This window comes from Dendropsophus ebraccatus, chromosome 12, assembly GCF_027789765.1.
Source record: "Dendropsophus ebraccatus isolate aDenEbr1 chromosome 12, aDenEbr1.pat, whole genome shotgun sequence".
NCBI classification, from domain to species: Eukaryota; Metazoa; Chordata; class Amphibia; order Anura; family Hylidae; genus Dendropsophus; species Dendropsophus ebraccatus.
Genome location: NC_091465.1, coordinates 87,780,091 through 87,804,202, shown reverse-complemented (window position 1 = coordinate 87,804,202; position 24,112 = coordinate 87,780,091). Strand labels below are relative to the sequence as shown.

At 44.6% G+C, this 24,112-nt stretch overlaps 1 long non-coding RNA gene across 2 annotated transcripts in view; it reads left to right on the top strand.

The window, feature by feature from the left end:
- Nucleotides 1–1,813: 1,813 nt before the first annotated feature.
- LOC138768931 (uncharacterized) overlaps nt 1,814–24,112 on the top strand; it is a 74,349-nt gene continuing 52,050 nt past the window's right edge. For both annotated transcript variants that reach the window (XR_011359184.1, XR_011359183.1), the window contains exons 1-2: nt 1,814–1,903; nt 15,957–16,121. This is a non-coding gene — a long non-coding RNA (uncharacterized lncRNA). The remainder of the gene's footprint in view (nt 1,904–15,956; nt 16,122–24,112) is intronic.

The window sequence follows — 24,112 nt, the reverse complement described above, 5'->3', positions numbered from 1 at the left end:
ATTCCGCGAAGTTTATCCCCGAGAATTCCTTACACTGTGTGAGCCTGATGAAGATAGCCGAGTGCTGCTCTATTCATCTCTATGGAGATAACCCAATGACATTCCACTCCACCCAGCTCTATGACCCTGATAGAGAGCTGAGTGCTGCTTTCACTCTGTGGAACTGAACAAGAAAGCTGAGTGCCTCACCCTTTGCTTTGTCTGTTTCTGTGTGTGTGTGTGTGTGTGTGTGTGTGTGTGCGCACGCAGTTCAGCCATGTCCTGGCCCGGGTCCATGACCTCCTATAAAGTGTCTCACAGCCCTGTACTCCACGCTGGCTATTAGACTTACGTAAAGGAGAAGTCTGGCTATTTAAAATAATTCACAGCAGGCATTTCTAAACACTTCTTACCCCTCCGTGTTCCTCGGGACCCTCGCCATAACCATAACTCGTGAAAATGCCGACCCGCCTGATGGATTACCCGCTCAGCCACACAGTGACAACAGCAGCGTCCCGCTAAGCGGCCAGGCCCTCTACTAGGTTGTCACGTCAGCTGAGAAGACATCCCAGAGTCCGGCGGGGGTCCCTGGGCAACGATCCAGCGCTGAAGAGGCACAGGGAGAGGTGAGTAGTGATGGTTTATTATCTTTCTCCATGCCCCTGTGTTTTTGTTTTTTTTAAATTATGGCGCTGGACTTCTCCTTTAAGCATGCTTAGAGTTCTCCTGTACTATTTCTGTATTGTTTTCTGTTTTGTTTGACTGGTTTTGACCCTTGGCCCATTAAGCACCCCTGTATGTGAGCCTGTTCTGTGTTATGACTGTAGTCTTAAGAAGAGGCCGTCTCCATGGTTGTCCGCAGTCGCTTAGGACAAGTGCAAGTAGGCAGGCTCAGCTGGTGGGACCAGGCTAGAGTTTACACTGTCTGTGTTCTCCCGTGACATAGTGGGCCCTATTACAGGGGGCAGATATCACACTGTGTAAGAAGGATGATCACGCTCCTGTAACAAGGATGTCCACGCTCCTCCTCCAACCTCATTGAAAGACTATACACTGTCCCCCTAGCAACCAGGCTGTCAGACAGGACTGGATTATAACAGTGGACCATTCCCAGCAAAACAGATAATACTCACAAATAACATAATAAATATATATGTATGTTTTTGAAGTTGTTATTTAGGCTTTTCCTCTTATATACAGGCCACTTCCCTTATATACAGGCCACTCCCCTTATTCAGGCCCCACCCTATTTGTAGACTCCTCCTCTCAGCCTAGGTACCACAGTTTTGCTACAATCTTCTTTTTCCTATTCATGTTTTTCCCTCCTGCATGCTTTATACTACAGCTCTGCTTGCTCTGTTTGGCTCCTGTGTACAAGCACAAGCCCATAAGGAAACAATTCAGAAAGTATATGTATATGTTCTGAATAGTTTCCTTATGGGCTTGTGCTTGTACACAGCAGCCAATCAGAAGAAGCAGAGCTGCAGTATAAAGCATGGAGGAGAGACACACTGCTAATGATACAGAAAGTTGTGGTCAGACTACCATAGTCCCCCATAGACAGTGCAGCTGAACTGTAGTCACTGATCATAGCCGTGTCCTGGTGAGGATAAGAGTCAGCAGACGCTGAGCAGAATAAACAGCAGGTAAGTATCACCCTCCGGCTTAAATTTCCACTTTAAATTTGATGTTACATTATAGCTGATTTGGTTGGTTTTGCTCTGATTTTTATGAGCTGTATCATTCGGTTTTGATATGTAATACAGAACTGGCTGCGTACTTAATTTAGCTAAGGTGCAATCTTACCGGCTCTTTGGATTATTGCCAGCAGAAAGGAGCGAGAAAATGCAGGTGGAACTCCGAAATCCAGACAGATGGAGGCTAAAAATAGAGAGGAGGGATTCACTGCATCCACGGCTGCCAGGTACAATAATGCCGCCCGTACATAGATACTCTCTGAGGCATCTACCCTCTCCATAATGCTAAAGTGTCTGCTGAGGACAGATTATGTCTATATTCATGTGGAAGTGTATAAGAAAAATATTAACCCCTCAACCCCGGCTTATAGCTGTCATATCAAATTCATCTCCGGAAAAAGTATAGTCACTCTGTATGTACATTACATTACTGATCCTGAGTTACATCCAGTATTATACTCCAGAGCTGCACTCACTATTCTGCTGGTGGGGTCACTGTGTACATACATTACATTACTGATTCTGAGTTACATCCTGTATTATACTCCAGAGCTGCACTCACTACTCTGCTGGTGGGATCACTGTGTACATACATTATTGATCCTGAGTTACATCCTGTATTATACTCCAGAGCTGCACTCACTATTCTGCTGGTGGGGTCACTGTGTACATACATTACATTACTGATCCTGAGTTACATCCAGTATTATACTCCAGAGCTGCACTCACTATTCTGCTGGGGGGGGTCACTGTGTACATACATTACATTACTGATCCTGAGTTACATCCAGTATTATACTCCAGAGCTGCACTCACTATTCTGCTGGTGGGGTCACTGTGTACATACATTACATTACTGATCCTGAGTTACATCCAGTATTATACTCCAGAGCTGCACTCACTATTCTGCTGGTGGGGTCACTGTGTACATACATTACATTACTGATCCTGAGTTACATCCTGTATTATACTGCAGAGCTGCACTCACTACTCTGCTGGTGGGGTCACTGTGTACATACATTACATTACTGATCCTGAGTTACATCCAGTATTATACTCCAGAGCTGCACTCACTATTCTGCTGGGGGGGTCACTGTGTACATACATTACATTACTGATCCTGAGTTACATCCAGTATTATACTCCAGAGCTGCACTCACTATTCTGCTGGTGGGGTCACTGTGTACATACATTACATTACTGATCCTGAGTTACATCCAGTATTATACTCCAGAGCTGCACTCACTATTCTGCTGGTGGGGTCACTGTGTACATACATTACATTACTGATCCTGAGTTACATCCTGTATTATACTGCAGAGCTGCACTCACTACTCTGCTGGTGGGGTCACTGTGTACATACATTACATTACTGATCCTGAGTTACATCCAGTATTATACTCCAGAGCTGCACTCACTATTCTGCTGGGGGGGTCACTGTGTACATACATTACATTACTGATCCTGAGTTACATCCAGTATTATACTCCAGAGCTGTACTCACTATTCTGCTGGAGGGGTCACTGTGTAGCTGCTGTGTGGTTGTGGCCCTCGGCTGTATATATGTAGCTGCTGTGTGATTGTGGCCCCTGGCTATATATATATGTAGCTGCTGTGTGGTTGTGGCCCCTGGCTATATATATATGTAGCTGCTGTGTGGTTGTGGCCCCTGGCTATATATATATGTAGCTGCTGTGTGGTTGTGGCCCCCGGCTATATATATGTAGCTGCTTTGTGGTTGTGGCCCCCGGCTATATATATATGTAGCTGCTGTGTGGTTGTGGCCCCTGGCTATATATATATGTAGCTGCTGTGTGGTTGTGGCCCCTGGCTATATATATATGTAGCTGCTGTGTGGTTGTGGCCCCTGGCTATATATATATGTAGCTGCTGTGTGGTTGTGGCCCCCGGCTATATATATGTAGCTGCTTTGTGGTTGTGGCCCCCGGCTGTATATATGTAGCTGCTCTGTGGTTGTAGCCCCTGGCTGTATATATGTAACTGCTGTGTGGTTGTAGCCCCTGGCTGTATATATGTAACTGCTGTGTGGTTGTGGCCCCTGGCTGTATAGTTGTAGCCCTTGGCTGTATACATGTAGCTGCTGTGTGGTTGTGGCCCCTGGCTGTATATATGTAGCGGCTGTGTGGTTGTGGCCCCCGGCTGTATATATGTAGCTGCTGTGTGGTTGTGGCCCCTGGCTATATATATATGTAGCTGCTGTGTGGTTGTAGCCCCCGGCTATATACATGTAGCTGCTGTGTGGTTGTGGCCCCTGGCTGTGTAATTTTGGCCCCTGGCTGTATAGTTGTGGCCCTTGGCTGTATACATGTAGCTGCTGTGTAGTTTTGGTGTGCTCTTCGCTTTTGTCACGGTCCTCAGTATACAATGTACACACAGGGCCGGGGGCGAGACTGTGCCCTGCTGCCGCCTGTCTCCTGTGTGGGGGGGGGGGGGGTCTGTCGCCTTACAGACAGTCGCTATCACTGGTTTCCCATCTCCTTGCTGGGGGTCTGTCTCCTGGTTAGTGGTCTGTCTCCTTACAGACAGTTACTATCACTCCCTGCCCCTCCTGGTAGGGGGTCTGTCACCTGTTTGGGGGTCTGTCACCTGGTTGGGGGTCTGTCACCTGGTTGGGGGTCTGTCACCTGGTTGGGGGGGGTCTGTCTGTCTCCTTGTTGGGGGTCTGTCACCTTGTTAGGGGTCTGTCCCCTGGTAGGGGGTCTGTCATCTATTTGGGGGGTCTGTCACCTGTTTGGGGGGTCTGTCCCCTGGTTTGGGGGGTCTGTCCCCTGGTTTGGGGGGTCTGTCACCTGTTTGGAGGGTCTGTCACCTGTTTGGGGGGTCTGTCCCCTGGTTTGGGGGTCTGTCTCCTTGTTGGGGGTCTGTCCCCTGGTTTGGGGGTCTGTCTCCTTGTTGGGGGTCTGTCCCCTGGTTTGGGGGTCTGTCTCCTTGTTGGGGGTCTGTCCCCTGGTTTGGGGGTCTGTCCCCTGGTTGGGGGTCTGTCACCTGTTTGGGGGATCTGTCACCTGTTTGGGGCTCTGTCACTATCACTCACAGCCCCCCGCTTCCTCCATTGCTCTGTGTGTTGGATTTGGAGGGATGTTACATACACAGTAAATCAGCCACTTCCAGCCTTTGTTTCCTATGATGGGAGGCAGCGGTGTCAGGGCGGCATATCCCGCCACAGTACAGAAATAATGAGGGCGTCTCATGTAGGGAGGACTGTGGGGATGTTTAGTGGTGACTCTCACCCTGGGTGACATTGGATCTTCTGCTGGAGATAAATAATGGGACCGCCGACACCTTTCTCACCACGTTCTACAAACTTCAGAGAATCCTAGAATTTAATAGCAGACTGGATGCGGCTGCACCTGCTGTACCTGCTGTACTCACCTTCATGTCAGCCGCCACCGCTTTGTAGGTGCTCGCTGATCACAGACAGGTTTTATGTATATAGTTTTATCCCATCATGCTTTGCTGAGTGAACTGCCTAAAATGTTAAGAAATGGACTACTGGGGTGGTCTGCTAGAGGGCTGGTCTACAAGAGGGTTTGTCTACTAGATTGGTGGTCTACTAGATTGGTGGTCTACTAGAGGGCTGGTCTACTAGATTGGTGGTCTACTAGATTGGTGGTCTACTAGAGGGGTGGTCTGCTAGATTAGTGGTCTACTAGATTGGTGGTCTTCTAGAGGGCTGGTCTACTAGATTGGTGGTCTTCCAGTTTGTTGGTGTACTAGAGGGCTGGTCTACTAGATTGGTGGTCTTCCAGATTGGTGGTGTACTAGAGGGGTGGTCTGCTAGATTGGTGGTCTACTAGAGGGGTGCTCTGGTAGATTGGTGGTCTACTAGATGGGTGCTCTGGTAGATTGGTGGTCTACTAGATGGGTGCTCTGGTAGATTGGTGGTCTACTAGAGGGGTTGTCTTCTAAAGCGGCATCCCTTAGGTGCATTTGAGGCAGTAATGCTGCACTAAGGGGACAGTTTAGCTCTATAGGGGGCCCATAGTGGCACTTTACTTGTGTAGAGCTTTATAGGGAGACTCTGTGTGGGCGACTAAAGGGATCCGCAGTCACAGCATGATACTGTTATAGGGGCAGCAGATTTGAATGGAGTTATCCTGGCGGTGTGGCTCAGATGGAGAGAAAAGGGAAAGTGATACCGCTATATGGTCACTGTATGACAAGATGGGTGTTGTGTGTAGTGTGTGTTTATTTAATAACAGGGTGGTTATGCTATTCAGTCACTATGTGGGGGGTGGTGATATATGCGCCTGGTCTGCAGATCTTATATAGTAGCAGTATGATTGTATTGTTAAGTGCTAATAAGTGAGCCTGCTATGGCGGTATTATTCAGTCCCTATGTTATATTTGCTTTTGGTGTGGTGTTGTTATTCAGTAACAGTATGAATTTATTATTTACACACTACATAGATAATATACTGTACGGTCCTGGTGTGGAGGTATTCTCCAGTAACAGTATGACTGTATTATTCAGTGACCTTATAATGGCAATATATGTTCTTATGTGGAGGTATTGTCCAGGAACAGTATGACGGTATTATTCATTCACCTTATAATGGTAATATATGTTCTTATGTGGAGGTATTGTCCAGTAAAAGTATGACGGTATTATTCAGTCACCATATAATGGTAATATATGCTGTTATGTGGAGCTATTATTCAGTAACACTATGACTGTAGTATTCAGTGACCTTATAATGGTAATATATGTTCTTATGTGGAGGTATTGTCCAGGAACAGTATGACGGTATTATTCATTCACCTTATAATGGTAATATATGTTCTTATGTGGAGGTATTGTCCAGCAACAGTATGACCGTATTATTCAGTGACCTTATAATGGTAATATATGCTATTATGCTGTCCAGTATTAGTCATGCTGTCATGCATGTGTAGTGTGCCATTATTATTATTATTTTTATTTTTTTATATTTTTAAAATCCCAACCTTGAGAAAGTTCTCTGTACGCTCCTCGCTGGGTGTAGCCTACGATGTAGATCTGTGACGTAGTTCTCTGTACGCTCCTCGCTGGGTGTAGCCCCCGCTGTAGATCTGTGACGTAGTTCTCTGTACGCTCCTCGCTGGGTGTAGCCCCCGCTGTAGATCTGTGACTTAGTTCTCTGTACGCTCATCACTCGGTGTAGCCTCCGATGTAGATCTGTGACGTAGTTGTCTGTACGCTCCTCGCTGGGTGTAGCCCCGGTGTAGATCTGTGACGTAGTTCTGTGTACGCTCCTCGCTGGGTGTAGCCCCCGGTGTAGATCTGTGACGCACTTCTGTGTACGCTCCTCGCTGGGTGTAGCCTACGATGTAGATCTGTGACGTAGTTCTCTGTACGCTCCTCGCTGGGTGTAGCCCCCGCTGTAGATCTGTGACGTAGTTCTCTGTACGCTCCTCGCTGGGTGTAGCCCCCGCTGTAGATCTGTGACTTAGTTCTCTGTACGCTCATCACTCGGTGTAGCCTCCGATGTAGATCTGTGACGTAGTTCTCTGTACGCTCCTCGCTGGGTGTAGCCCCTGGTGTAGATCTGTGACGCAGTTCTGTGTACGCTCCTCGCTGGGTGTAGCCCCTGGTGTAGATCTGTGATGTAGTTTTCTGTACGCTCCTCGCTGGGTGTAGCCCCCGGTGTAGATCTGTGACGTAGTTCTCTGTTTGGGGCGGTCTATCCTATCGTCATTCATCTTTATCCCTGTGTGAATGAGGCCTCAGAGCTGTAATCCTACATCCTGTTCTCTATCCCTCATCTGTTTAGGGTTGTTTTATTCAGTAATTTTCTGGATGCAGCTTGCGGGATCTTTGTATAATTTGTTATTTAGCGTTTTGTCAATAACAGGAGCCAAAATTCAGCAAATCATAAAAAGCTATTGATTGCGGCGGCTCGCACCTCCATTGTTTGTCTCTGCAAATTAGCATGAAGCCCGACAAACAGACAAATCTTCAGTGACGGACTCATTACTTTACCGGGCCCCAAATTTATAGATACAGTAATCTCCTTAACAAAAATCTCCCCCGTTTCTTCATCTTCTTTTCTAATGATCTCTAAGGTTTGACGCATCGTCTCACGGATCCTGCTTAGATCTGGACGCCAGGATGCCACACGGTGTGGTCATTACGGGATAAGTGCCTGATTAGATTGGTCATTTAAAGGTAAAATGGCGCTCGCAGTCCGGTAAACTTCCCATAAAAGTAACAAGCTTTCCTAATCTGGTGGAACAACGGCGAAGTTTCAGCTCTTCTCATTATTTCAGAAATAAATTACGAGTTCCGCGCTTTTTAGGGGAAGTGCTTGTCAATTAAATGTTTTCTTTACTTTTAATCCCCGTCCTGTCCTCGCCAGACGCCTTTAAAGCAACCGCTGCGAAATCATTAAAATTGGCGGAAAAAAGAGAAGTGGCCAGACAAAAGAAATCCATTTAAAGTGAAACTATAAAAATTGATTAAAACAAGTCACATTTATCTACAAGAGAAAACATAAAAAGAATTCTGTAAACTTAACCGAAAGGCGTCGTCTCCTGCTACATTGTTACTCGACAACAAGGACCCAGAGGGGACGAGAAACCCAACATAATGAATCCCCAACCTTCAACCTACAGGAGAGGCTGCATTATTCCGCACAAAGATCCTCAACACTTCTCATACACCAGGAATTAGTCACATAAAGTTTTCTATTCAAACTTTTTATAAGTTGAACATAGTATTATAAAAGTTGTATAGTTCTATTCTTGTATATAGGGGGCAGTATTATAGTAGTTACACTCACCGGCCACTTTTTTAGGTACACCATGCTAGTAATGGGTTGGACCCCCTTTTGCCTTCAGAACTGCCTTAATTCTTCGTGACATAGATACAACAAGGTGCTGGAAGCTTCCTCAGAGATTTTGGTCCATGGTGACATGATGACATCACACAGTTGCCGCAGATTTGTCGGCTGCACATCCATGATGCGAATCTCCCGTTCCACCACATCCCAAAGATGCTCTATTGGATTGAGATCTGGTGACTGTGGAGGCCATTGGAGTACAGTGACCTCATTGTCATGTTCAAGAAACCAGTCTGAGATGATTGTAGCTTTATGACATGGCGCATTATCCTGCTGAAAGTCGCCATCAGATGTTGGGTCCATTGCGGTCATAAAGGGATGGACATGGTCAACAACAATACTCAGGTATTCTGTGGCGTTGCAACGATGCTCAATTGGTACCAAGGGGCCTAAAGAGTGCCAAGAAAATATTCCCCACACCATGACACCACCACCACCAGCCTGAACCGCTGATACAAGGCAGGATGGATCCATGCTTTCATGTTGTTGACGCCAAATTCTGACCCTACCATCCGAATGTCGCAGCAGAAATCGAGACTCATCAGACCAGGCAACGTTTTTCCAATCTTCTACTGTCCAATTTCGATGAGCTTGTGCAAATTGTAGCCTCAGTTTCTTGTTCTTAGCTGAGCGGAGTGGCCCCCGGTGTGGTCTTCTGCTGCTGTAGCCCATCTGCCTCAAAGTTGGAGGTACTGTGCGTTCAGAGATGCTCTTCTGCCTACCTTGGTTGTAACGGTTGGCTATTTGAGTCACTGTTGCCTTTCTATCAACTCGAACCAGTCTGCCCATTCTCCTCTGACCTCTGGCATCAACAAGGCATTTCCGCCCACAGAACTGCCGCTCACTGGATGTTTTTTCTTTTTCAGACCATTCTCTGTAAACCCTAGAGATGGTTGTGCGTGAAAATCCCAGTAGATCAGCAGTTTCTGAAATACTCAGACCAGCCCTTCTGGCACCAACAACCATGCCACGTTCAAAGGCCTCAAATCACCTTTCTTCCCCATACTGATGCTCGGTTTGAACTGCAGGAGATTGTCTTGACCATGTCTACATGCCTAAATGCACTGAGTTGCGGCCATGTGATTGGCTGATTAGAAATTAAGTGGTAACGTGCAGTTGGACAGGTGTACCTAATAATGTGGCCGGTGAGTGTATATTCCTGTATATAGGGGGCAGTATTGTAGTAGTATATTCCTGTATATAGGAGTAGTATTATAGTAGTATATTCCTGTATATAGGAGCAGTATTATAGTAGTTATATTCCTGTATATAGGAGCAGTATTATAGTAGTTATATTCTTGTATCTAGGAGCAGTATTATAGTAGTTATATTCCTGTATATAGGAGCAGTATTATAGTAGTTATATTCTTGTATATAGGAGCAGTATTATTGTCGTATATTCCTGTATATAGGAGCAGTATTATAGTAGTTATGGCTCAGGGAAGAAACAGAGTGCTGCACCTCACACCTATGGCTGATACTAGTGCCGCTTGGCCAAATAAAAAACACATCAGAATTTTGTGTATGAATTGATCAAGCCATACTGCCCCATGTACCTCGTGCCGGTATCTGATACACATGGGTCCCTACACTAAGTCCACACCGTGCCAGTCAGTGGCCACCAACCCCGCAGGCGTGCACAGCCAGGGAACGGGGGCCATGGGACGGCCCTGCGACCCCCATGCCACAGGACCAGACCCAAAAACACCACACCAGAACCCGGCCAGCACCGCCGGCGGAGAAGGTCGCCCCCAAGCAGCACAAGTCTGGATAAGGTATTGCGCTCACCATAGCTGCAGCAAACAGAATGGGAAAAAAACAGGAGGGATTAAAACCATGTGCACTCAGGTGTCTCCTGCTAATTGCGGTCATGTGGGTCTCACATCTGACATCTCACTCTCTGAACAGCTCGCACTCCTTTATAAGACCCACATGACCAAAATTAGCAGGATATGTCTGTGCTCACATGTCTGGACCCTATGTCTTCCCCATTCTGTGAGAGCAGCAATGGTAAGTGTAATACCATATCCATACTTGTGTCGTTTGGGGGCAGCCTTCCCCGCCGGTGGTGCTGGCTGGGTTTTGGTGGGGCTTTTTGGGTCTGGTCCTGTGACATTGGGGTTGCAGGGCCGTTCCATGGCCTCCCTTCCCTGCACGTGCACGCTTTGCGGGGTTGGCGGTCGCTGACCGACACGGTGTGGAGTTAGCGTAGGGACCCGTGTGGACCAGAGGACCTGCGCGGTGGTACACGGGGCAATATGGCTTGATCAATTCATATACAGACACTCTGGTGTTGATTTTTAATATAGGCCTGGCGGCATTAGTATCAGCCATAGATGGGATGTGCAGCCGTTCCATTCTCTCCAGTTCGTGTTTTGCAATTCTCCCTCTCTGAACAGCTAGCACTCCTTTATAAGACCCACATGACCAAAATTAGCAGGATATGTCTGTGCTCACATGTCTGGACCCTATGTCTTCCCCATTCTGTGAGAGCAGCAATGGTAAGTGTAATACCATATCCATACTTGTGTCGTTTGGGGGCAGCCTTCCCCGCCGGTGGTGCTGGCTGGGTTTTGGTGGGGCTTTTTGGGTCTGGTCCTGTGACATTGGGGTTGCAGGGCCGTTCCATGGCCTCCCTTCCCTGCACGTGCACGCTTTGCGGGGTTGGCGGTCGCTGACCGACACGGTGTGGAGTTAGCGTAGGGACCCGTGTGGACCAGAGGACCTGCGCGGTGGTACACGGGGCAATATGGTTTGATCAATTCATATACAGACACTCTGGTGTTGATTTTTAATATAGGCCTGGCGGCATTAGTATCAGCCATAGATGGGATGTGCAGCCGTTCCATTCTCTCCAGTTCGTATTATAGTAGTTATATTCCTGTATATAGGAGCAGTAGTATAGTAGTTATATTCTTGTATATAGGAGCAGTATTATAGTAGTTATATTCTTGTATATAGGGGCAGTATTAGGCTGGGTTCACACTACGTATATTTCAGTCAGTATTGTGGTCCTCATATTGCAACCAAAACCAGGAGTGGATTGAAAACACAGAAAGGCTCTGTTCACACAATGTTGAAATTGAGTGGATGGCCGCCATTTAATGGCAAATATTTGCTGTTATTTTAGAACAACGGCTGTTATATTGAAATAATGGCCGTTATTTACTGTTATATGGCGGCCATCCACTCAATTTCACCATTGTGTGAACAGATCCTTTCTGTGTTTTTAACCAACTCCTGGTTTTGGTTGCAATTTGAGGACCACAATACTGACTGAAATATACGTAGTGTGAACCCAGCCTTATAGTAGTTATATTCCTGTATATAGGGGCAGTATTATAGTAGTTATATTCTTGTATATAGGAGCAGTATTATAGTAGTTATATCCCTGTATATAGGGAGCAGTATTATAGTAATTATATTCCTGTATATAGGGGCAGTATTATAGTAGTTATAATCCTTTATATAGGGGGCAGTATTATAGTAGTATATATTCCTGTATATAGGATCAGTATTATAGTAGTTATATCCCTGTATATAGGAGCAGTATTATAGTAGTTATATTTCTGTATATAGGACCAGTATTATAGTAGTTATATTCCTGTATATAGGAGCAGTATTATAGTAGTTATATTCTTGTATATAGGGGGCAGTATTATAGTAGTATATTCCTGTATATAGGAGCAGTATTATAGTAGTATATTCCTGTATATAGTAGCAGTATTATAGTAGTTATATCCCTGTATATAGGAGCAGTATTATAGTAGTTATATTCTTGTATATAGGAGCAGTAGTATAGTAGTTATATTCCTGTATATAGGAGCAGTATTATAGTAGTTATATTCTTGTATATAGGAGCAGTATTATTGTCGTATATTCCTGTATATAGGAGCAGTATTATAGTAGTTATATTACTGTATATAGGAAGCAGTATTATAGTAGTTATATCCCAGTATATAGGGAGCAGTATTATAGTAGTTATATTCTTGTATATACGAGCATTATTATAGTAGTTATATTCCTGTATATAGGAGCAGTATTATAGCAGTTATATTCCTGTATATAGGAGCAGTATTATAGTAGTATATCCCTGTATATAGGAGCAGTATTATAGTAGTTATATCCCTGTATATAAGAGCAGTATTATAGTAGTTATATTCCTGTATATAGGGGGCAGTATTATAGCAGTTATATTCCTGTATATAGGAGCAGTATTATAGTAGTATATTCCTGTATATAGGAGCAGTATTATAGAAGTTATATTCCTGTATATAGGAGCAGTATTATAGTAGTTATATTCCTGTATATAGGAGCAGTATTATAGAAGTTATATTCCTGTATATAGGAGCAGTATTATAGTAGTTATAATCCTTTATATAGGTGGCAGTATTATAGCAGTTATATTATTTTCTATTGGAAATTATTTCTTCAGAATCTGAGCTAATTCCGTGTTCACCTTTGCTGATCTCCTGCAGCTGTTTGTCAATTACCTCTTACCTTATACAGAAAGGTCTTGATGGCCTTTACAGTTTTACCTCTTTCACAACAAGATCATTTTGATGCTTCTACCATCGTTTCTCTCTGAACTTTTTTCTGCTACTCAGAATCTATTAAGTCAAGTATCCGTCTCCTCAGCCACTTTGGGTTGTGAAGGTTGAGTAAATCTTCGAGGTTGTATGATACGTATGAGCGTTCACTTCATTATCTGGATATCTCAGCACTAAAACTTCTTTCTTCCAGAATTGCCATTTCTTCTGCTCGTGTTATGTTCTTTATATCTGGAGTGTCTGTACGCTTCTCATGTGCTCTTGTACACAGCTTATCGCACTGTTTAGGGGTTACGATGACAGATCTACCAATAATCTATGAGTCTACTTTGCACATATAAGAAAGAAGGACCTATAAGAAGTTTCAGTATGGCACCACACATGTCTACTACTATTGCAATGTATATAAAGGGGTAAAGCAATGGTAAGTATCAGACCATCAAGATGTAACCATGGGGCTCCTTGTAACATGGCAGGTTTGACATAGATTTGGATTGTAGATTCCATTGTAGATTGTAGATTGGGAAGCTAGGAAGCTATGTTACAGATGGCAGCCATGTTGGTCATCGCTCCTCCGATGATACGCTGTATGTATGGAGTCTCTAAGTGGACCGCAGCTCCCTGCATCCTTGCTCTTTGGAGCTTAGAGTCTTGCACAGAGCAGCTAGGGAAACAACACATTCATCTATCATACGCAATGTCAGCCATGGCCGCCGTTCTCCCCAGCGAGCTATTAAAAGGGGTCACAACCTTCAAAGCATCTTCCATTTCTAGGGTCAAAACAACAACAACGCGAAACATTAAACACAAGGCGCTGGCAGAATATACTTAACCAAGGAGATAAAGAGAGAATGGAGGAAATAACCTTTACCGTAATGTTTTGCCAAGAAAAACTCCGTTCAGTAAGATTGATAGATAAAGCCAATCTATTAACAAGATTTTATTAACATGCCGAGAGTAAGTGATTAACCAAATTCACTGTGTTCATATTAAAGCCACTTCATTGTGCCGCTCACTCACTCCAGGCTGATAATAAAAGGCAACATTTTCATGGCTCCATTAATTCAATTAAAGGGAGAACATTTCCTGGGGCCTAATATTTCCCTATACATAAGAGGTAAGTGATGTAAAGACCCCCACCCCCCGATCTCATCATCCCCCGTACATGCTTCTTCAGCTGCAGTCAACACTTTTGGAATTTTCTTGGTTACATTCTTTATTTTGGCAAAAATAGGACCTCAGGTTCCTGAACTATCCAGTTTCCAGTTTGTCCCCTGTCGGTTTTGTGTTTCCCCATATTTACTCTCTGAAATCTGACACACCTGCCATTTTGTGCTTTAAAACCAAAAAGTTGAAATGTTGTGGGCATGTCCCTTTAGATCTGCCATAACCATCATATTTATTGAGCAAGCCCCCCCCCCCTTTTTTCTTTTTTAACATGTTTTGCATTTTAAAAATCCACCACCTGCCAATTTTGGTGGGAGCAACCAACAGTCTATTATGTAATGGGGGATTTCAGAGTCCCTTTGTAGTAGACACCCCTCTTCTGTGCCCATTATAAGTAGTTTTGCCAAATATGTGCCACTCTGTGCCCCATATAGTATAGGAGATCTTCTTTTTGCCTTCATCTAGGTAGGGTGTAGTAGTGGAGGTATAGTGGATAAGGGGTGTAGTAGTACAGATATAGATGAGGAGTGTAGTAGGAGAGGTATAGTGGATAAGGGGTGTAGTTGCACAGGTATAGATGAGGGGTGTAGTAGTGGAGGTATAACGGATAAGGGGTGTAGTAGTAGTACAGGTATAGATGAGAGGTGTAGTGGTACAGATAAGGGGTGTAGTAGTAGTACAGGTATAGAGAAGGGGTGTAATAGTACACAAACAGATGAGGGGTGTAGTAGTAGTACAGGTATAGATAAGGGGTGTAGTAGTACAGGTACAGATGATGGGAGTGTAGTAGTAGAACAGGTACAGATGAGAGGTGTAGTAGTAGTACAGGTACAGATAAGGGATGTAGTAGTAGTACAGGAACAGAGGGCAGGGCGTAGCTAGAAGTCATGAGGTCCCATAGCAAACAACTGCATGGGGCTCCATGAAACTTGGTGACTGGGGGATAATGGGGCAAAATGGCACATACCTGGCATACCCCTTCTCCTTCTCTCACCCTGGGCACACACTACTATTTGCCCCTCATCTATAATCGCCCAGCCCTAATTACAAGAAGACAATTTCGTACGGAGAATCATCATAACATTCTAATCTAAACGATAATCGTCCTGTGAAATTGCAGGCAATGATCGAAAAATCGTTCGTGTGTCCTTAATCGTTGATTTAGCCCCCTATTACACAGACAGATTTATCTGACAGATCATAGAAGCCAAAGCCAGGAACAGACTATAAACAGAAAAGAGGTCATAAAGGAAAGACTGAGATTTCTCCTCTTTTCAGATCTATTCCTGGCTTTGGTCTCAAAAATCTGTCAGATAAATCTGTGTGTGTGATAGGGCCTTTAGATCTGACCCTAAAATCATCATTATTCTTTTGCTAATCGTTCGCTGTAATTCCGCATTTGTTCACTAATCGTTCAGTGTAATTCCACATCGTTCCTTATTTTGCTGGGATCAGATGAAGTAAACGATCGTAGTAACTAACGACTATCGTTCTGTGTAATATGGTAAACCGTAACCGTAAACAATCTCGTTTGCAATCGTTTATCGTTAGTCATTAATCGTTATAAATTGTTTCCTCTAATAGGACCCTATCTGTCCTCCTCAGCTTCTCAGAAATTTCTTTATAGGAAGCTTCAAGTAAAATCTCTAGAAGAGCTGTGGAATATGAACATCCTTCATTTCGATAACAAGGGTTTTTTCACAATTCTTCTTACTATACAGGAAGGATTCGAGAGCCAAGGTACAAGCGTTCTTGACCTTTGTGGAAAACTAGTTGATGACCAGAGCAGAAGAGATGTATAAAAACTATTGTCAATCGGGAGAGAGAAGGCGGCAGATGAAAGGTGGCCTGGTTTATCTGTTCCAGGGCCAAAATGGCCCAATAAGGTATGAATAGAGAGTATAATGTGGCACTGTTAGCTGAATATTCCTTGTGGACAGCCAGTCATCCAGAACAATGTTGAGAACATATCAGCACCTTTTTTAAACTTAGCAACTGCAACTTCTGGAATTTTTGAACCTTCATTTTTGTGGTAAATTCTTGTGATCAAAGTATTTTAGGAGTGATGCCTTTATTGGCCAACAAAAAATTGTTAGAATTGTCAGCTTTGGGGATTCAAAAGATCCCTTCGTCAGACAAGTTCACAAATGTGTGAACTGGTCTGATGAAGGGATCTTTTGAATCCTGAAAGCTCACAGTTCTAACAATCTTTTGTTGGACAATAAAGGTATCACTCCTAAAATACTTTGATCACAAGTATTTACCACAATATGGATTTTTCTGGCTAACACGGTACTATACCATATATTTTTTTTCTGAACCTTCATTAAAATGACCTTAATATTTCAAGAAAAGTCCACACGGTCAGGTACCTGAGGCTGGGCAGAGATTGAGAGAGTTGAGAGACAAATACCCAGCTTCCACCATTCCACCGCCTTGAAAAAATAACTGGATAACTCCAACTGCATAACTAAGGGACATACTTAAGTGTTTTTTTTTTTTTTATTTGTGCACAAAAACCATACTTACCTTTCTTACTCCCACCTGCGCAATTATTCTTCTATAATGAGTCCCATTCCACAGTGCTGTATGCATTTGTGATTGACCCATGCACTGCCTGCTCAGTGTTTGAGGTGGGACTCCACTGTGACTGCTGATTGACTGAGCAGGCACTACATGTGCTGACCACAAACACGAGAATTGCTGTGCAGTGTGACTAGCTCTAGGAGAATGGTAGCGACAGCAGGAACAAGGAAGGTAAGTATATGTATTTTTTATTTATTTTTTGTCTGTCCCAGGCTGAACACATTTAATAAAATGCCACTTCAACCACCCTTTAAATCAAGTTGAACCACTTACCCTGCTGGACAAATACATTGATTCAAAGATGCTGCAGAAGGACGTGAATGATGAAGAGAAGAAAAGTCCAGGCCTATTATCATTCTACACAGTGCCTCCAAACTCAGGGGAACGTGAAGGTCCAACTTATAGGGTATCCAAGACAACAAAAGAAGCATAAAAGTAAGAGAGTCCAGCATGCTTGGAGTGGGTTGAGCCCATGGTTAGACTGGAAGCACTCCAAATTTTGGGGGTCAGTGACCATAGTAATGGGAATTTTCAGTAGCTGTCATCATTCCTCCTGGGAAAGTTTGACTAATGGCAATGTATTGGTCTTCAGAATAAAATATGGTGGAAGGAGTTGTTATTGAGAAGACGCAACTGTTTTAACCCTTGGACTTTTAGAGAACGTCTCCAGTTGTGCTTTACAAGACATTGACCCCCAGGAAGAACGCCTTTGGATCGAGTAGAATTTTCTGAGCTGCGGACGTTGGCCAATCATAGGGATTAACCTCTCTTACAGGTTATGGTAGTGACTGGAGAGGTTACCAAGGAGAAATGTTGAATGAATCCATGATAATAATTCACAAAGCCCAGGAATCTTTGGAAAGGCTTGAGACCTACGGGATGGTGCCAGTATGAGGCTCTCAGAGTCAGTGGCACAGCCCAGTGGCGGAGGAGTTTATTCTGCAGACAGGCATTTCTCCACCTTGGCATGTAAGGAGTTCTGCTGAAGCAGCACAGAGCAGACGGGAGAGAGACGAGTCTTCAGATCCTGAGAGTAGATTAAGATGTCGTCAAGGTAGAGCAGGGCGTAATGATTGAAAACATCCCTGTCAGTCACAGGCTGCTGGAAAACAGCATTGCATAGACTGAATGGCATCACCCAGCACTCTAGGTGCCAGTCCTATGTATCAGAAGCAGTTTACCATCTGTGTGCAGCTAACCCAGTGCCCCCTGTGAGCCCTAAATGTGGTTGCTTCAGTGATACAAAGTGCAGAATTGAGACCTCTGGAAACTTTCTTCTTGACATTGACTGGCAGTCTTCTACAAAGCCGCCTAACTCCACACAATGCTGCGATCACTGTGTACATGGCTCAGTTCTGTCTGTAAACAAAGGTAGCAACTGGAATAGGTGGTTGGGTACTGCTGCAGTATGCACATCTTTAGCTACTTGATTTAGTTACTAGCACGTTACAGGAAGTTGGAAACTGTTGAGCCCTAAGGCTTGGTGTGAGGTCTAGCAAACACGAGGAGACATGGATAGCCTTAATCACCCCCCTGGTCAAGCCAGAACTAACTAAACAATTCCAGCCCTCTGGGTAGAGATGGTTGGAGAAAGGGATTGGTTCACATCCAGAAAGAGGTGGAACTGGGAGATTCCCCCCTCAAAGCACACTGCTAATTGAAGCTGCATTAGTGTCATGTGACCAGAATTTTTATTTCCTTGTCATGTGACCACTGTTTTTTACACCCTTACACTATACCTCAGTATATTAAGTTTCAGCTGTGAGGCAAGCAAAATAGCAGTACATATCAGAAACCATTATATAACAATTTGTGTTGAGCGAACTTACTGAAGGTTCTGTATTTGTCTCCCAGTGACTGGAGAAGTTGGATGCAGGGAAAACATGGATACAGCCTATGGGTGTATTAATGTTTCCCACAACTCTCTAGGGCTGCATCCTACTTCTCCAGCTACCAGTATCAAATGCTGAGTATTTGGGTTTGACAGGTTCGCTGAACACTACTTACAATACTTAGGCACAGTTTAAGATACTCCGCAGAATATTGCTCAGATCCTATTCCACACAGCAACTTAGAGTCACTGTCGTGAATTTTTTTTTTGTTTTTGCAGAAATCAATAGTTCAGGCGATTTTAAGAAACTTTGTAATTTGGGTTTATTAGGCAAATATGCCATTATCTGCATTTACAAAGACTTTTTCCAGGTCCACCCCTCCTCTCCTTTCTGTCATCCACTGCTCAGAATCAAGAAATTGTAACTTGTTGCATCAGACACAACCTATCTGTTTTATAGAGAGGGGAGGGGGAGGAGGGAAGAGGGAGTTAGTCGGCAGCAGAGAGCAGAGAACAAAGGATTACACAAACACTGAGCTGGGTGACAGCATATTCAGAGTTCAGAGAGGTCAGTGGTGACTGTCAGAGGAGATAGAGGGTGATGTATTTGTAGATTAACTCTTTGTTGTCCTGTTTTATTTCCCTCTCTCCATAGGAGAACAATGAAGACAGGGGGGAGAGCTTCAAACTCCTTTTTCATGATAAAAATTCATTTTTCGGCTAATAAACACAATTACAAAGTTTCTTAAAATCGCCTGGACTATTGATTCCTGCAAAAAAAAAAAAAAAAATTCACGACAGTGACTCTCTAAAGTAGCTGGGATACAAGTACTAGGACACTGCACTTAGATGAAGGGTTGCAGGTATCTTAAATATGAATTTGTCCAGTACTCAGTAATCACTGCATGGCCTTGAGCTTCTTTGCTTCTTCGTAACAATGATAAAACCAGCTCCAGCCAGGGAAGAATTTACAAAGGAATTCTTTTTCTAGATCGTCTTTGATATAAGCAGACATTGTCTTTTTCCTCTGGTTGTGAGATTGGGTATACTCTACTCCTGGGAGGAAAGTGGTGTAGAAGACGCGAATTATCAATGATAGGAATGACAATGTGCGGAGAGATGCCTTTTTAGAAATGCATTTGCAAAGTCTTGGCATAGTGGTGGCAGCGGCACGGATACAAGAGCAGCAGACCTGAGCAAGACTTTTAGGATGCAATTTAGACTAGGAAAACAATGCTGGAAACAAAAAGATCCCCGGCGAGCAATTTAGCCAGATGTTTAGTCAATAGTAGGAGAATGAGGTCTGAGCCAGGATAATCCCAGGGGCAGAGAGCTGGAGGAGCACTGAAAACCCAGGAATGATATCTATTCAACATGGAAGAACCCGCATTGGAGGCTGAACTAGAACCAACTTAAGGGAGACTTTTCATAGCAGAATAAAGGAGACATTGACTGAAATTAAACATAGAGGTATCCAAAAAAAAATCAGTAAAAAAAAATATATATACACAAAAAATAAAATATAATAATCCATATTGGACCATGCTGGCCTTATAAAGCCCATAGAAACTCATGATAACATGGAGCAAAATTAAGGGACGTGTCAGGCCCATGATCATCCCATTCTTACCTAGGTCTTCGAGTTTTCTGAATAGGACAATTGACCTCTGTGTCCACAATAGAAGTATAGGTCTAGAGTCAGACACCATATCTGCTCCTCTGCTGCTAATACCATACGTCCTAATTGCCTGTGCTCATCTGGAGTAGTGACTGGTGGGTTATTGATGATAGGAGCTAGATATACTTTTTTATTGATCTTCCCCGGAACCCATTTCCTACCAATTCCCAGTATAGTTAACAATTCTTCATAGAATGCCAAATGCAGAGCTTTACTGATCAACTCCGATACCAGGATACCTGATACCTGGCTGACTGTGGAAGCAAGAAGAACTGAAGCGTCAGAGGGTGTATGGTGTAAATGGACAATGACTTTATGGCAATTTCCTTGATTGTTGAGTTAGTCAACATGTTCATAGATATCCATGGTCTCGGGGTCTATGTAGTGAAGAAGTAGTGGAAGTAGTAGGATGGCACTCCATAAGGTTGGTGGTGTTTGTGGTGGATTAGTCCAGCAGTTGTAGAGGAAGGTACCCAGCACTCACCGGTCAGTTCATTTGTTTACTTCATTAACAACAGTACAAGTTTCGGCTAAGCATGGCCTTCATCAGCTTTGAGCAATGCTTGGCCGAAATGCGCACTGCTGTAAATTTTGATGCATTTCTGCACTAAATAAACTACTGAACTGATCGGTAAGTGCTGGGTACCTTTCTCTACATAGTAAAGCACTGACTAGATCGGGTGCAGAGTTTCTGGAATCTCCCTGTTCTTCACTATTAACCCCTTGTTTGGATTACCAGTTTGCAGTTCCCAGAGTTGTCCCTAGCGGCAGTAGTGCTGGTGGCGCAGGGATGGTGGAGTAAAGGAACATATAAAATACAAAATAAACAGGAGCAACAGCTAGTGAGGAGAAGAGCGGCAACTCATGGCTGAAATGAGATCAGAAGAAGAGGCCACAAGTTGTCTATTCTGGATATGAAACCTTTAGCTCAGGACTGATTTTCATTACCTTGACAGCAAGCAGAGATCTCAGGAGGAATTGATATAAAGCATAGAGGGATCTGTGTACTACTTTCACTGCAATGAGCCTCCTGTAGATTTATATAAGGGGGTGAGCCCTTTAAGGTGGATGCTATGAATTGGTTAAGCCGCCACTTATGTGTCTTGGCCATCCAGAGCTGTAAATGAGGTAAAGAATTTCCTCTCAAATTCGGGAGGAACAATAGTCTGAATATAGTAACAACAGTAATCTCAGAATTTTGCCGACACATTTTCCTCCAGTCTTGAGGTACTTCAAGGGATGATTGGTACGAAAAGAAACCAGCAAAGAATCCAATTTGCGCCGTAAAGACAGATCAGGAAAAGAGCGACGGGCACAGGGAGAATATCCTCCGAGCCCTTTACAGATGGCTACATGCAATGCCACCAATTCTCCATCCATTCAGCTTCATAGCACTGAGCTGGTTCCCCCGAGGAATGAGCTGGATTCATACCCTGGTCATTGTGCAATAAATAAAGTATATTACCTAGTATCTATCATGGCAAAGCAAGGGGGGCTGGGGTCACGAGTCGAGGGACAGTGGGGGGTATATTACATATTGAGTCTCTGCGTAACAAGCAGAATGCGTTCATGACCCCCAAATGCCTGATACTTTATGTGCTGCCTTCTCATTAAGTCTTATTTTCTTACCGTCAGGCTCTAATAGGTAAAAATCCATGGAGATTGTTCAATGTTTTACCTCCAAGGTGCTGTAAGACGCCAAGTGCATGCGAAAGCCTTCCATAAGTGCATGCAGGGGGGGGAGGTGGGGGGAGATGTTCTCTATATGTGTTGCATACATTATCTTATTATGATACACATAGGTCGGAGTTCTAGCGCTGCACACCACGCCATCTCCCTCCTCCGACTACACTTACCAGTTGCCTTTCAGAATCCGCATCCTGCACATGTGCAAGGTCTACCAGGACATCTATCGTAATTCTGCGTTTATGTAGCTACGCGTTTCTACAAAAATATGACAGGGTATATACATTTTCTTCTTTAAAAAATGGCTAGGTCTTGTTTTCGGAGAAACTAGTGTACTACAAAAAGCCTGCAAAATGCAGCTAGGTCTGAGAAACATGGTAAGAGAGGAACAAAGGGAAGGAATCACAGGTGCTCTACTAGAAAACATGTCCCTGACCAGGTAGAGCGATCTCCTGTCATGGTGCTGGGCGATGTACTAGAGGACGTATCCCTGACTGACCAGGTAGGAGCGATCTCCTGTCATGGTGCTGGGCGATGTACTAGAGGACGTATCCCTGACTGACCAGGTAGAGCGATCTCCTGTCATGGTGCTGGGCGATGTACTAGAGGACGTATCCCTGACTGACCAGGTAGGAGCGATCTCCTGTCATGGTGCTGGGCGATGTACTAGAGGACGTATCCCTGACTGACCAGGTAGGAGCGATCTCCTGTCATGGTGCTGGGCGATGTACTAGAGGACGTATCCCTGACTGACCAGGTAGGAGCGATCTCCTGTCATGGTGCTGGGTGCTCTACTAGAGGACGTATCCCTGACTGACCAGGTAGGAGCGATCTCCTGTCATGGTGCTGGGCGATGTACTAGAGGACGTATCCCTGACTGACCAGGTAGGAGCGATCTCCTGTCATGGTGCTGGGTGCTCTACTAGAGGACGTATCCCTGACTGACCAGGTAGGAGCGATCTCCTGTCATGGTGCTGGGTGCTCTACTAGAGGACGTATCCCTGACTGACCAGGTAGGAGCGATCTCCTGTCATGGTGCTGGGCGATGTACTAGAGGACGTATCCCTGACTGACCAGGTAGGAGCGATCTCCTGTCATGGTGCTGGGTGCTCTACTAGAGGACGTATCCCTGACTGACCAGGTAGGAGCGATCTCCTGTCATGGTGCTGGGTGCTCTACTAGAGGACGTATCCCTAACTGACCAGGTAGGAGCGATCTCCTGTCATGGTGCTGGGCGATGTACTAGAGGACGTATCCCTGACTGACCAGGTAGGAGCGATCTCCTGTCATGGTGCTGGGTGCTCTACTAGAGGACGTATCCCTGACTGACCAGGTAGGAGCGATCTCCTGTCATGGTGCTGGGCGATGTACTAGAGGACGTATCCCTGACTGACCAGGTAGGAGCGATCTCCTGTCATGGTGCTGGGCGATGTACTAGAGGACGTATCCCTGACTGACCAGGTAGGAGCGATCTCCTGTCATGGTGCTGGGTGCTCTTCTAGAAGACATATCCCTGAAGAGGTAAGAGCAATCTCCTGTCATGGTGCTGGGTGCTCTACTAGAGGACGTATCCCTGACTGACCAGGTAGGAGCGATCTCCTGTCATGGTGCTGGGCGATGTACTAGAGGACGTATCCCTGACTGACCAGGTAGAGCGATCTCCTGTCATGGTGCTGGGCGATGTACTAGAGGACGTATCCCTGACTGACCAGGTAGGAGCGATCTCCTGTCATGGTGCTGGGTGCTCTACTAGAGGACGTATCCCTGACTGACCAGGTAGGAGCGATCTCCTGTCATGGTGCTGGGTGCTCTACTAGAGGACGTATCCCTGACTGACCAGGTAGGAGCGATCTCCTGTCATGGTGCTGGGTGCTCTACTAGAAGACATATCCCTGAAGAGGTAAGAGCAATCTCCTGTCATGGGGCAGCGCTCATTGTTTTGGCAGCCATGTGTAATCGATATATATTTTAGCAGTGGAAGGAGAGGCGGCTCAGATTGCAGGAATACCCCTTTAAAGTCTCCTTCTGCCTGTGACTTTAATGTGATGAGTCGTCCTCTGCGTCTTTCTTTTCTTCTTATTTCTGTTAATTAAAAA